Raw genomic sequence first — 14906 nt, 5'->3', positions numbered from 1 at the left:
CCTGTATTTATTTCTGGTTTGTTCTATTTCGATACAGCTACAGTAGATCCTTACTTGCTGGGAGGGTTACAGAGAGTTCAGCCTTATAGTTTCTTTGTATAAACAGCTCTAGCTTTAGAAAAACACTCCGAGCCTCCTTTTGGAAAAGGATTTTTTTCTTGAAAAGGGAGACCCCCTCTTTCCTAAGGGCACTATCCAAGGCTGACAGCGATTCTCTTTTTCCACTGCTTCAACTGAACTAGCCCTTAGAAGAAACCTGTGTAGTAAATACAGTCAGAGCTGCAGTGTGGTTTCATTTGAAAACATGCTCTTGGAGGTCTATAATCCCTGCGAATTACTGCACTGTAACATGAGAGCCAAACGCACATAGTTCTCATCACCTTTGTATGGCATTATGGCTCTGATTTGGCAAGGTACTTAAACGCATGGCTAACATGTCTGATTAGTCCCACTGAAGTCAGCACACACTTACATCAGTTGTTAATTAAGCACATGCTTCAATCAATGAATTGTGGGTGCAGTACTGGGTACACAAATTTAAAGGCTGACTTTTAAAAACATGGCCCTTTGTCCTCTAGGCAAACAGAAATGCCACAGAGCTGTCTGAATAAAAATAAAGTTACAGTGGGTTCTTACTAAGCAGCCATACTAAGCATCCACACAATAGATAGCAGGGAACACATTTGGACAAAGGGTAAATTAAAAGCTCTTTTTGAAAATCTGACTCAATGGTGTATTCTTAGTAATTTGGGACCTGATTCAGCAAGGTGCTTAGGCATGTTCTGACTTCAGTGAGGTTGTTCATGTGCTTAAAGCTAAGCACATGTTTAAGTACCTTGCTGAAACAGCCGTGATGCATACAAAGGAGTAGGTAAGATTCTGATCTTTTATGGACCAGCTACATGCCTGATTTGCTCTAGATTTAACTTGAACAACTTTTATAATACTGGTTTTTGTAATTTTTTTCTAAGATCTAGATAAAAATCTGAATCTTGTGTAGGGCTTAGAGACAGCCATATCCCTGCCTTACTCTCTAATTCACTTTAGACCGAAGTCAACTTCATTGTTCCAGTTACTGTATTTAAAATGTGGTGCCCAAAATAGCAGGAGGCTCACAACAGACCTCTATCTAAACAGAACATGTTTTCCATGTTATCATATATACGATTTGTAAAGAAGGATGCTGGGTTGCTGTAATGGGAGAAGAGATGTTACTGCCTCTGTCAGGGTGAAATAATAAAAAGGGGTTCAAAATAAGTGCTAAAAGGCAGTAGGAGAACCCACTGGTGTTAGTGAAACAAAATGAATTTTTAATAGTATCACAGTAAATAGGCAGCTTTGGGATTGTCACCCCCTCTGGTGCAGAGTGAATCTCATGGTACCAGAATGGCCCATTTCATTGTAGGGGAGGGGAGAGTCATCCTGGGGGTAGGAGTAGATTTAATCCTGCTGGAGGTAGGTGGGCTTTAGGAGCAGCGGCTGCAAAGACAATGCAGTGACACTACCTCCTTCTTGACTGGTGCCCTCCTTATGGGGGCTGTGCTGTCTGGCTGTGAGCCAGCCCCGCAGGCACCATGCAGCTCCCTTCCTGGCAGACATTCCAGCTGCAGGAGCCCCCCCGCCAAAGTTAGCACCGGCTCATACTGGCACAGACCCTGCATTAGGGACCCTGGCCCTTTAAATCAGTGCACTGTACAGGATTGTTAAAGAAAGCTGATTAAACTAAAATCAGAGCATCTCTGGGAGGGGCCAAGTTGTGGGGTGTCTTGGTTCAGACCCATCCCTGCTCTGTACTAGACGTGCAAATCTTTATTTTGAATGTACTCAGTGTGCTGTGATTCCAGCTCACTCTCACCCATTCATTGGTCGCTCAGATTTTGTTTGTGGCCACAAACCTTTGCCCAAGCCAGTCATGGCTCTGGGTTTCATTTGGAGATCCACAAACCTCCTGAAGATGCTGTTTGCTGGTGGATTTATTGTTTGAAGTATGTTAACTGGCAAAGGTGACCTGGGGAAAGTTTCATGGTTTTTCTCCTGGATGGATCAGCCTCTCCCATGTGACCAGATGATCAGCAGTAACATTTTGGTTTGGTTTCTCAGAAAGAGAAGCTGGATTTTAGCTGAGATCTCTGATCTAGATGGGAAAAGCAAGGGGGAATCCTAGCCCTGTAACTGACTCATTCAGGCAGCAGCCTGAATTTGCATATCATTGTTCTTTCTTCCATTAGTTGTTATTATTTATATCATACTTAGTACCGTCATAGTTTTGAAAGAGAAGAGTTCCCTGAGTGGCTACAGTTTGGATTTAAAACGTCAGCAGGGAATTGCCAAAACACTACTGTTTAATGTCATCCAACAGAAGGCAGCCATGGGCTAACATAAGGCAGACTCTGAGACATGTCAGGGTTGCGACTGATTATACCGGAATGCAAATCTCAGAGCCTGCTTTTTCACATTTGGCTTGTAAGTAGTGCGTGAGTCTTGGTTTGTGCATGTGTGGCAGGTTGGTGCACACAAATCTGCACTTCAGAAGACTGGTAGCTGAGCAGTCCATGTACCAGTGACAAAGGCCCTTGGAAACATGAACGTTCCCAGTATTGTATGGAAGGACAGTGAAACAAGGCTCAGAAAGCCTACGTGGGGGATTTAAAAACAAACTTAGTAGAAATGGACTGAATAATAAACCTTACATAGAAGCATAGTGGAATCTCTTCCTCTCCCTGAAAGATTTATCTCCTGTGGCCATAATATAAATATCAAAGTACTGTGGAAAAAAGGTCTAACTCCTGCCTTGATTTCAGTGAATCTCTGTTGGAGTTACTCTATGCCCAGACATCTATGGCCTGAGGTGCTTTATTACTTTCAGATTAATTGAAATCCTGCCCAGTGTGTCAGGTCTGAAATCTCAGAATCAGGGTACAATATATGTAGAATATTTCCCAGGCACTCCAATACCATGGTAATGAGTACAGTATAAATACCTTGATAGAAGCCATGAGAATGTGGAGATTTCTGGTTTGCTGGAATCTTTTATCCTTTTGAGAATATAACAGTGGAAAGAGTCAATTGAATTGCCTTGCTTTTCTAAGTCAGTGCTCCTTAGCAATGAAATGATTAGGATCTGAAATAAAAAAAAGCAGCATTAAATTGTTATATTGTCAACTCGTAGGTGTCACTGTGGTTACTGGAACAAATTCCTAAGTGGTAGGGAAGGAACAAAAGAAATCATTTATAGTATCTATCTGGTTAGCTAAATATTTAGTAGGTCCAGACTTAGCTCTGAGCATAATTTATTAATAGAAACTGTTTCACCTTGTTTATTTCTGGTGGGGTTTGTCAGGAAAGCTTCAGGAAGATGTTTTGAAACATGACAGTGTTGTTGTTTATATCTGTTCTGCAGTGACATAAGCAGAACTTGCCAACTTTGTCTTCAGGGAAACCTCTGCCACTTGGGGCTTGATCCGTTTATGAGATTATTCATTCAAGGAGAATCTATATAAAGTAAATTTACTCCAAGCAAAAATAAACACGTTGCAGTGTTTTCCTTCTGTATTGTTAACAAGGTTGTTTATTGCTTTAAACATTTAATACAACTCTATCTTTGTGCTTCTTTTCACTCCACCGTATATTCATTTCTAAGCATCTTCACACCCTGGGCTATTGAATTTTTATCTTTTTTATTGCATTATGGAAGAGAATTCCTGTTCTAATGAAATTCTGCTGAGATGTTGTATGAATCAGTTATTCATCATGCTGACAGCCAGATAAATAAAGACTGCTACTGAAATACGCTACATTTTAAATAGATTCACTGAGAAAAAATCTTCAGTCTTCAATGGAATATTAGGTAAAGTGCGAAGGAGTGACAGGAGTAGGAAACTGTTTCAGTTGTTTACCATAGCATGGAAAACACAGGCAATGATTGTCAGGTTGAATGCTGAAAACAGCTGAATTACTACTTCTTCCTTCAGTGCTTTGTGTGAAAGCACATTAACAATGCTCAGATGCCAGAGTAGTGGGCATGATATAGTTAGACAGGCTGGTGATCTTGCGACCATTGGGTTTACAATTGTTATTTCTCTGCATTCTGTATTGAAATACAATATGGAAAGGGCAGAACATCTCTGGAACTAGGTACTGAATGTGGGTACTGGGTTGTGTACTGGGATGTGGCCTGAATAAAATATGATTCCAAAACAGGATTCTTTAAATAAGCTTTGGAGAAAACTGAGTCTGTGGGTCTACAATCCTGGAGATCCTGCCCTGGAAAACATTTTTGTTGCCCAACACTAAGACCATGGGATCATAATTCATGGGATTTTTTCAAAAAATACTTACTGTACAGAAACACCCAGTATTTCCCTTTTTTACAGAGATCCATGTAATAAATCTGTTCAGACACCCTAAGAAAAATCTTTGGCCCAATTCAGAACTACAGTAAATGAGTGCAGCTTATCCCGGGTCTTCATTTAGTCTTGTATCTCTAGGCCTCATCTTTCATTGGAAAGACCCTACTATTCCTTGGATGGGCCTCATGGTAAAAGATTCCAAAATAAGTTACATCGGCTTAATTATGTCATCTTCACATGGCTGATTAACATAATGAAACGAGCTTTGAGAAGGTAACATGCATGGAGATAGAAGGGGAAATATAGTGACTGAACTGGTTTTGAGAGGCCATGAAGATAACTGCAGGTTTGCTGACAGAAAGGCACATGCTCAAGTAGGAAAGATGGAAGCATAGCCAATCCTGTACTAGGATAACAGCATATCCATTCTTCTAACAGCTGTCCATACTACAAACACAACTGAATCAAGTGACATGATGGCAATACAGTTGCAATCCGTAGAGTGGACAAGACCTAACGATGTTTTAACTATGTTTACAAAGGTAAGGTCCTGTTTACATTACAGGCTGCAAGTGTGTTCCATCTAGGGGCTGGTCTACACTAAGGGGAAAAATTGATATAAGATACGCAACTTCAATACAAAAAAGAGCGGGGTTACAGATTGTAATAAGCCATAAATCCACTGTTCCTTTCCCAGACCTGAAGAAAAGCTCTGTGGGTTTGTCTACACATGTCAGCTAGTTCGGGCTGCAGGGCTGTTTTATTTCTGTGTAGACCTAGCAGGACTGGAGCGCAGGCTCTAGGACACTGCAAGGTGGGAGAGTCCCAGAGCTCAGGCTCCAGCCCAAGCCCAGAAGCCTACACTGCAAAGAAACAGACCTGCAGCCTGAGCCCCACGAGCCCGAGTTGACTGGCATGGACAGCCACAGGTTTTTCTTTGCTGTGTAGATGTACTCTGTTTGGCTCAAAAGCTTGTCTCTCTTTCTCACCAACAGAAGTTGGTCCAATAAAAGATATTACCTTCCTCCATTATAGGTTCCCTTCTGTGCTTATACTATAAGAAGAACCCGTGTGACTGGAACTTGAATATTTTAGTGTGCCCTGGCTTAGCCTAGGTTACTTGCTCCTCTCTGGATTGTTTATGTGCTGCTGCTTTGCCTTTGCTGTTGGGCAAACGCTAAAAATAAGATTTTGCTTATCTAATTTGCATGGATCTTGGTTCAGTGTGTATGATTTCATTGACTCCTTTTCCCCCAAGCAGTGCACAGATGTTCAAAGTCTTATGACTATGGACTATGCATTCATTTCTGTCATAAGGCAGAGGGGTGTTTTTTCTTCCAAAAGTGACATGCCAAATTGAGACAGCCCTGATTCTTTCTATGGGGAATAGTTAGAGAGCACAGTTCCTTGCTCTGTCTGAGCAGACGCTGGGCTCTGGGCTTTGGGGATTAATTATATTTATTCCCAGGACTGGAAATCTCATTAACAGCTTCTTAAAAATCTGTATTATAAAGATGTTTTGTAAAATGTGTTTTATGGGGGTTAAACCCATAATTTTCTCTGTGTCTTTGCTTTAAAATAAATGTAGGGCTTGTGAATGGCATAGGGCTGATAGTTGGAAGGCAGAAGGTTACTATTTACCCAGAGAGTGGTTATGGTACAAGTAGTGTCCATGTAAGCTTCCCCCAGCTGCCCCACATATGTACTTTGAGCCTTGCATGGAGAAGCCATCTCTGGGAATGAAAAGGGCAGCTCGGTCTCCAGGCCCATCTTGTCCCTGGCTGCTGTCAGGACAACCAACACAAGTACCTATTGGTCAATTGCAATATTGTTTTTCATTGTATGGACAGCTGTCTGCAAGGAACTGGACTTAGACCGCCAGCTTACATCACATTGGTCACCAAACAGGCCTTATATGGTAATGATGTGGGCTGGGTTGGAACCGGAATGGCCATGTATTCCATTACCAAGCCCTGCTCTAAACCACTGGAATGTTTTGAAATGTTACCTCGTGGTAGTAGTTTAGAGACAGGCACAGTTGTATGCACACAGTGGCACATACCTAATTGCATGCAGCTATCTAGTGTATGCACTGTTAAGCAGATAGCTATACGGGTTGCACTCATGATTTACACACATGCATTGGGTATATACATGCACTGCTAAGGCATGCTCAAATGTATGAGCATAATTGCATGCACCAGACTTCAAAAAGCTTAGTTCCTGATTGTCTCCTTCCAGCCAACTGGAAGCAAGAACTGTGAAAAAAAGGTCTAAGTAACTCCTGCCTTGATTTCAGTGACTCTCTGTTGGAGTTACTCTATGCCCAGACATCTATGGCCTGAGGCACTTTACTGCTTTCAGGTTAATTGAAATCCTGCCCAGTGTGTCAGGTCTGTAACCTCAGAATCAGGGTACAATATATGTACCAAGCCTAGGTCTTAAATAAGGCAGAGCAGCCATTTTATTTATATCTTTTGTTCTTTTCTGACCCAAATCAGTAAAAAGCCACACCAGGGTTGTACACCATTGATGCTTACACATGGCAGGAACCCCCCATAGATTGATTTCCCATTTTTTCTGTGGTCTTGCACAGCCTTCTGCACCTGCTTACAACCGATAGGTTTGTTTTTTGTAACTGAATTGATCTATTAATCATTGAGAAATATCATATAAATAAATGATCTTGAGCCAGATTCAGTCTCAGCCACACCTGAGTAAATCCAGAGTCATTCGAATGACTTCAGTTGATTTAGTCCAGATTTACACCAAAATAGCTCGGATTTATAATTTGGCTCCTGGACTGCAATCGCTTTTTCAGTCTGGGATGGGTCTGACTCTTAAAGGGAATAACGAAACAACTAAGGCAAATCGGGCAAATTTCCTCTCTGACAATGTGATGGCAGAAAAGGCCATTGTAACTTTGGGTTACGTGCACTGAGACCCCCCCCCCATTCTAGATCTGGGGCAGATAATATGGTATCCTCCTAATACAGCACTTGTGAGGGTACCAGCAACATTGTATTCAGTTATTACCAGGGAGGTAGAGACAGACGTAAGGAGCTTCAGAGAGGAGAAACTTGTTAGGCCTGAATAAAGATGTAGCACAAAACCAGTTGTGCCAACCTGACTGAAGTCAAGCATCTAGAGGTTTCTGGGTAATCTCAGAGTGGAAAATACTGAGAAGCAGCATTGTCTCACAAAGCCCTGGGAAACAGTGAGATCAGTGAAGGGGCTGGGACCAGCTGTGTTATATTGAGAAACACTGTTTGAAAAACTGATAAGAAACACAAGCATCTCACAGTTCTGACTCTAACTCCTTGGTTTAGTGTTCGGTGTGTTTTAACTCCCTCGCATTCCTAACCTTTGGCGCTTGTTGAGATATTAACAATTCAATATTGTAGAGACTAGGCATGCGTATATATTAAAAGGTGTCTAATTTCTAGTTGTTAGACAAAGGGGGTGGATTGTTCTAGTGAATGATCTATGACGTAATAAAACTGTCTATATAAGCTAATACTAAGCTGTAAAGAGGGGCTGGTTCTCTTCGGATACGAGCTGTTCTTTTACTGACACGTGCACTTGTCAATAAAGAACTTTTGATCGGACCTTGCTGGTGTTGCCTGTCTCTCTGCGGTCAGACAACGAACTTCGCTGTTGGGGTTCGAGTCCCCGACAAACTCAAAGGATTAAAGGGCTGCAAAGATGAGCAAGATTAAAAGAACTAACTGTCTATCTGATGCATTAAAAAGGCGCTGATAATTATATGCAAATATTGAAGCATGGAAACACTGAGGAGGAAGAAGAATTTTTAGCAAGGTATTTTGCACACTGACCAGTGGTTTACATACTTCCTCTGAAGAATAATCAGAAGGGAATAACCAGAGGCAGTGTAAAGAAATTAAGAAAAGGACATTTTAAATTAAACACCAAGAAAAATTTCCCAACAGTGCTCTATGCTGTAGTCTCTCTTGGGCAGTGATTGAAGCCCCTATTGCATGAGATATTTAAAACACCTTCCCATCTTCAGTTTCTATAGCCTGAGCCTATCAGGCTGTGCAGGTGCTACCTTGAAGATTCCAGGTGAAATTCTGGCCCAGTTGAAGTCAATGGGAGCATTGTTATTGTCATCATTGGGGCCAGGATTTCACCAACAGTTTGCAATAATAACTTCTATGTATGTGGTTAGAAGAAGTGGATAACCCATTATGGGCCCAGAGTTTCTTAAATATCCTCTGTGTTTAATGAAAAAGTGCAAGATAAGTCACAAATGGCTCTAATAAAGTCAAGGCCTACCTGGATGTACCTCATTTGGCTTTAATGAAAGGACCTGGATTTACCCCATTGATTGTACATCCAGGCTCTGTGCTTATCCTCATTTACTTAGCTTCATAATCTTTCTACAGAAAAGAGCTTTCAGAAAGACATTTCTGAACTTTGTAGAGACATTCTATGCTCAGAACTGGCAACGAGGAAGTAATGTAATAATTACAGTTATGCAATGGCACTTGATAAATTAATGTGGACTCTAATGGAAGAAATAAAAGCTAATGCTATTTCTGAGATGCCACTTAGTAAATATCTTGAATAAAGACATGGAGCATGGTTTGATCTGGAGGTCTGAGGGAGGTAGATTACACTGAACTTGCAAAGGACAGGGGATGTTCTCTCTTTGTTTCCCAACTCCCTGACCAGAAGGACACATTTCACCTGAACATTTTTTAAAACTTCAAAAAAAGTTGGGTGAAAGGTGCTGTATGGAGAACCCTTGAGAAGCAACTCCTCTGTGTACCATAGAACAAGGAAAGCACAGGTAGGGTTCCCAATACCCATGTGCCTCAGCCTTGCCTCAGTAATTCTTTAGTTCTTGTCATCTCTGCTGGGCTGAAAACAGATAATCAGTTAATTCCAATTGTGCTGGTTAGCTAGGTGATGTGGGAACTGATTACTAGGGACTTGAAATGAGACCATCAAACTAATTGTAGAACCACCAAGCAGCTCTGTAGGGGAAAAAACTATGAGTTCCATTTTGTTTAGGCACTTTGCCATTTTGTTTGTAAGGAGTTGTTGTTTCTCCACCATGTTGGTGACCTTCTTCTTGAGACAATTGGTGCCTTTTTCTCTCTAAGGCTGGAAAGAGCAAGGGTCACATGGCCTGTGTTCTGCCTAGTAACAAGAGAGCATAAAAGACTCCTGCACCCAAGAGGAGAGGCTGTCTTTCCTGAATGGCAGCGCAGTACGTGTCCTAGCCAAGACTACAAGGGATCTACAGAACACCACAGAAGAAGATCCAAATTGCATAGTTCCAGCTATCAGTTCCTGATTGATTCCTATGTCCTCACCTTGCTATCCTGATGTATTCCATCTGTGATGTCCTCTGTCGTGGGTCCATTCCTCTGAACTAGGTGTAGTATGCTGTGTACCTCTGTACCTTACCTGCAGTAAATTCCCCTTTGTCCTCATGGATTTGGGACTTTGACTTTATGTCAGTTTGTTGTGCCAACTTGTACCTGTCCACTCTTTGTGTATTGTTTTGCTGGGGGTCCTATAAATATCTGTTTCCTGTTTGAGTCACTGTTTAATAAACCAGTTTGCTTTATAGTTAATCCTGTCCTCCATTGATAGATGCGGTTTAGGGGAACAGGTCTTCTGGGTGGGGATTCTGAGGTGTGGAACCTAGAGCACATCCATCCACATTGCATCTGAAGAAGTGAGGTTTTTTACCCACAAAATCTTATGCCCAAATAAATCTGTTAGTCTTTAAGGTGCCACCGGACTCCTTGTTGTTTTAGAGCACATCCAGTTCCTGGTTAACAGCTCCAGGATGCTAATAACATACAGCTGCTACCAACCAGGGCACATTCCCAGCTGAAGCCAGGATATACTTGTGTGTGGATAAGAAGAGGACTGCAATCTCTGGGATTATTAATCCAATGTGTATTATGAGTACTCCATTCCTCTATGATAGAAGTGTGACCATTTCTAAAGCTCATAAATGACCTTGCAAGGGCAATTGCACAACTCCAGGTGGACAAATTCCAAGCATTTCCTGTGTGGTGCTTGCCCCTGATACCTACATTCTGAAAGAGAGGCCATGCGAAAGCCAGCACTCCTGCAGGTTAGGGCTGTGTCTGGATTGCTCACCCTGAGAACAGCTGTGGGTGGATGGAAATCAGAAAGGACAGCAGTGTCTGAACAAGCTATCCCAATGACTCAGATGAGGAGCTCCCACTGATGAGTAGGGGAGTTGGAGCTGACAGGTAGAAAAGCCAAGGCATGAATGTGTGGGCTGTTTAACAGACTTTTGTCACAGATGTACGAGTTCTGACACTGAAAGAATCAGTCTCTGCAGCAACAGAACTTGATGTCACAACCCAGTCCTTGCATGTTGTTCTTCTCATCTTTGTCCTCAAAATTGAAATGCAAATTAATCTTCCTTTTTTTAAATGGATCAACAGAACAATTCTATTCCAATTTAATGATTAAGAAGGATTCTGCTAATCTCGTTGCCTGGGTTTTGGAAATTTTACAGTAGATTAAATTATTCCTGATCATTACATTTGCAATGCAGACTAAATTTATGACTGTATATTGTGGGGTGATTATTTTTTTAAGTAAGGCTGCTTTGATAACATTTCCACTATATTATCTTTTACAATTTCATTTGTCCATTTACATTGCTTTTTAAATTCCTTCCTCCCTTCACATTTGACTGACAAAACTGAGTAACAAATTTGAGTTGCTATTTATAAATTTCAGTAGGCGAGGTTGTTTTGTGTTGATTACATTGTATAGTTCCTTCAGTTCTGTTCCTTCAAGTTTATCCAGTTCTTGTTCCTCTCCTAACAAATCAATTGTGCAATAACAGAAACAGCTGCACTGATAAGAAAAGCTGCTGTGCGAATCCTATCTTGCACTGGGGATCCAATAGCACATAATGCAGTGGCTGATTTGTTTGCTTTCAACTATTTATTTTTTAACTGCATGTGTTTCCTGTCCTGAATGGGGAGCAGCTTCAATAAGAGAACCAGACAGCCCATGCAATAGACCTGAAGCTTTCATCCATATACATTAAATGCATACATTTACAAAGCTTGATTAATGTTGTGTTATCTCTGCTTTCCTGTATAAGAAGGGAGTTTGTATATAGCACGTCCGCTGTGTAGGGTTCCCAACTTTCGCACAAAATGGAACACCCTTGCCCCGCCCCTTCCCCAAGACACCCCCCCCCCGCTCACTACATTCCCCCTCCGTCGGTGGCTCGCTTTCCCCCATCCTCACTCACTTTCACTGGGCTGGAGCAGGGGGTTGGAGTGCAGGAGGGGGTGAGGGCTCTGGCTGGGGGTATGGGCTCTGAGGTGGGGCTGGGGATGAGGGGTTTGGAGTGCAGGATGGGGCTCCAGGTTCGGGGGTGGGGACAAGGGATTCGGAATGTGGGAGGGGGCTGTGGCTTGAGGAGGGTGTTGGGGTGTGGGCGGGGGTGCGGGCTCTAACTGGTGGTGCGGGCTCTGGGGTGGGGCCATAAATGAGGGGTTCAGGGTGCAGGAGGGGGCTCTGGGCTGGAGCAAGGAGTTGGGGTGTGGGAGAGAGTGAGGGCTCCGGATGGGGATGCGGGCTCTGGGGTGGAGCTGGGGAGAGGGGTTTGGGGTGCAGGAGGGGGTTCCAGGCTGGGGGGTGGGGCTGAGGGATTCGGAATGTGGGAGGGGGCTGCAGGTTGAGGCAGGGTGTGGGGATGGTACTGGCTCTGGGCTGGGGGTGGAGGAGGGGGCTCTGGGTTAGGGGCAGAGCTCAGGGCTGGGGTAAGGGGTTGGGGCTTGGGGTGTGGGCTTACCTCAGATAGCTCCTGGTCAGTGGCACCATGGGGCTAAGGCAGCCTCCCTGCCTCTCCTGGCTCCGCACTGCACCCCAGAAGTGGCCAGCAGGTCAGGCTCCTAGGTGGGAGGGTCCAGGAGGCTCCACGCACTGCTCTCACCCCCAGGCACCGCCCAGCTCCCATTGGCCGCGGTTCCTGGCCAGTGGCAGTGTGGAGCTGGTGTTCGGGGCAGGGACAGTGCGCAGAGCCCCAGGGCCCCTCTGCCTAGCAGCCAGACCTGCTGGCCGCTTCCGGGGCACAGCGTGGTGCCAGGACAGGTTGGTACCAACTTGCCTTAGACCCACAGCATCGCAGACTGGACTTTTAATGGCCTGGTCAGTGGTGCTGACCATAGCCACCAGGGTCCTTTTTCGACTGGGAGTTCTGGTCGAAAACCAGACACCTGGCAACCCTACTGCTGTGGTGAAAGAATGGTGTCCCTAGCCTCTGTTCGTCAGAGGATGGAGATGGATGGCAGGAGAGAGATCACTTGATCATTCCCTGTTAGGTTCACTCCCTCAGGGGCACCTGGCATTGGCCTCTGTCAGTAAACAGATACTGGGCTAGATGGACCTTTGGTCTGACTTGGTACGGCCTTTCTTATGTTCTTATGTGTGATGCTATTGTGTTGCCTTTGAGAAAGGATTAAGTGTGTGGAGGAAAATAGCACAGAAAGGGGAAAGGTCTATGCTAAACAGACCCCTCATAGTCTTCTTGACTCTGTTCCTCTGCATTTTTCAGGAATATGATTTTTTCTGTGCGACTGGTAATGAGTCACTCTGACCGGCTGGGTAAAGGAACCCTGTGGACACACTTTCAAAATCTACCTAATTCTGCATCCATCTTTTTGCAGGCATACTCATTAGCACCTGGCAGAATTCTGATTGTGAGGAAAAGAAGTCAAGACTTTTTTTTCCCACTCCCAGGTGTGTTGTTAGCATCATTTGCCAGAGTGCCTTTGACATTAAGAAGGCAGAATCTGCAAGCTAGTTGACTACCCAGTAGGGCTGCCAACTTCAGATCCAGAGCCAAACTCTTCCAAAGTTTAGAGGTCTTTGGAACTGATTTTTTGTTGTTTGGGCTGTTATTTTCCAAATTTGTATGCATAAATGCGTACTCCTGAAGGAATTTTGCATCACTGAGCATGTGCAAAATTAATGGCCCCCACAGATTTCTTTGCTTCCCCGTAGAAAAATGACTCCTAACAGGGAAGCAAAGGGAAGCTGCAAGAGCAGTCATGCACCTCTCCACAGCAGTGTAGGCAGGTTAGTTTGGGCGCTTAGAGCAGCCAGTAGACATATAAATCACTGCCAGGGCGGGAGGGCTCAGCAGTCATGCACGTGAGAGAGAGACACACACACACACACTCTGTCCTTCTCGTTCGCTATTGTGGCATGCTCAGAGTGGAGAGTCAGGGCTTTGAGATGAGGTAAGTGTGGGACAGGCTCTGACCCTCAGGCAGAGCAGAATGTAGCAGCCTGCCTGCTTAGTGAATTGTTCCCATTGTTCTTAATGCATTCCCCCAGGAGTATAAAACATGTAAAGATGTTAAGGCTCCTTTACATTGCCAAAGTGGTGTAGAGGAGCCTTACTGTAAAGGACAGTATGGCCTTATAAATGCTTATGGTGCTTTAGCGATTAGAACTGGTCTAAATTTTTGGACTGAAAAAAATTCCTATCAAAATGTGCTCCATGAACTGTTTGCTACTGGCCTTTCTGGAGATGGTCAGTAGCCAGTATAAATTGTGAGTTGGAGTCCCCAGCCCTCACTTGCTCTTCAGTTGCCTATGATGTAACACTGAGAATATGGCTGCATATGTTTGTTGACTAATAACTGAAAGTAAAGGGTCAATACTAGCTATGTTACTATTAGACAGAGGGGGTTTGATGACTTCTTCCAATGCCCCCCACTCCCATTCTCCATCCATTGTTCTATAGTTTAAAGAAATTACCAAAATAATTGAAAAGGGCATGATTATACTTCATTATTTTAACAAATAAAATATGCAGAATTTTGCAGAATTTTAAAATATTGTGTGCAGAACTTTTAATTTTTTGGCCCAGAACTCCTCCAGGAGTAAATGCTGTTTCAGTGTGGTTAACTCACATGATGTTAAAAGCGCCTCAGCAGCAGTTAACGTAGCTAGGATAAGGGTGTTTGTGTGTGTGTGTGTGTGTGTGTGTGTGCACGCACGCATGGACGCACATACAAGGTAGGAGTGTATTTACATATCCACAGTTGCATCCATGTCTACCTAGCTGGTCCAGGGGCAGTTAATTGAGCAGCGTGCCCACTCTTTCACCTACACAGCAGTTATGTATTCAAGTCAGATGCACTCATGCATAAACCAAAAGGATCAAGAGAGAGCTTATAAACTTTTACATCTGTTTCAGGTCTAGAGAAAACAATTACCATATTTAAGGTGTTATAGCCACTCTGGGGATGGAAAAAAGTTTAAAAATACACTTCATGTTTACATTCCTTTTACAGTAATGGCTCTATTCTCATTTTTGGTTCATTTGTTTAATGGCTGATTGCTGATTTTAAAGCTTATTTTGGATTGGAAACTGTCTAGTTTCGGCCCCTCTTTAGTTGCGTACTATATATGGATCTGAACAACTATCACTCAATTTCTGTTTCAGCTGTGACTGCAAAAATTGTATGAGGATTGTGGGAGTGGAAACGGATGTGCTGTCAAAGTCAT

The 14906-nt window shown here is 43.3% G+C and overlaps 1 long non-coding RNA gene across 3 annotated transcripts in view; it reads left to right on the top strand.

The window, feature by feature from the left end:
• LOC123349272 overlaps positions 1–14906 on the top strand; it is a 91386-nt gene that overhangs the window by 28111 nt on the left and 48369 nt on the right. For 2 of the 3 annotated variants that reach the window (XR_006573450.1, XR_006573448.1), the window contains exon 1: positions 9585–9754. The exons of the other annotated variant lie outside the window; for it this stretch is intronic. This is a non-coding gene — a long non-coding RNA (uncharacterized LOC123349272). Of the gene's footprint in view, positions 1–9584; positions 9755–14906 lie in introns of those variants that run through there. 3 annotated transcript variants of the gene reach the window in all.

Source organism: Mauremys mutica, chromosome 14 (genome assembly GCF_020497125.1).
Source record: "Mauremys mutica isolate MM-2020 ecotype Southern chromosome 14, ASM2049712v1, whole genome shotgun sequence".
Classification (NCBI taxonomy): domain Eukaryota; kingdom Metazoa; phylum Chordata; order Testudines; family Geoemydidae; genus Mauremys; species Mauremys mutica.
The sequence above is the reverse complement of the archived record's forward strand: the minus strand, read 5'-3'. Positions and strand labels throughout refer to the sequence as shown.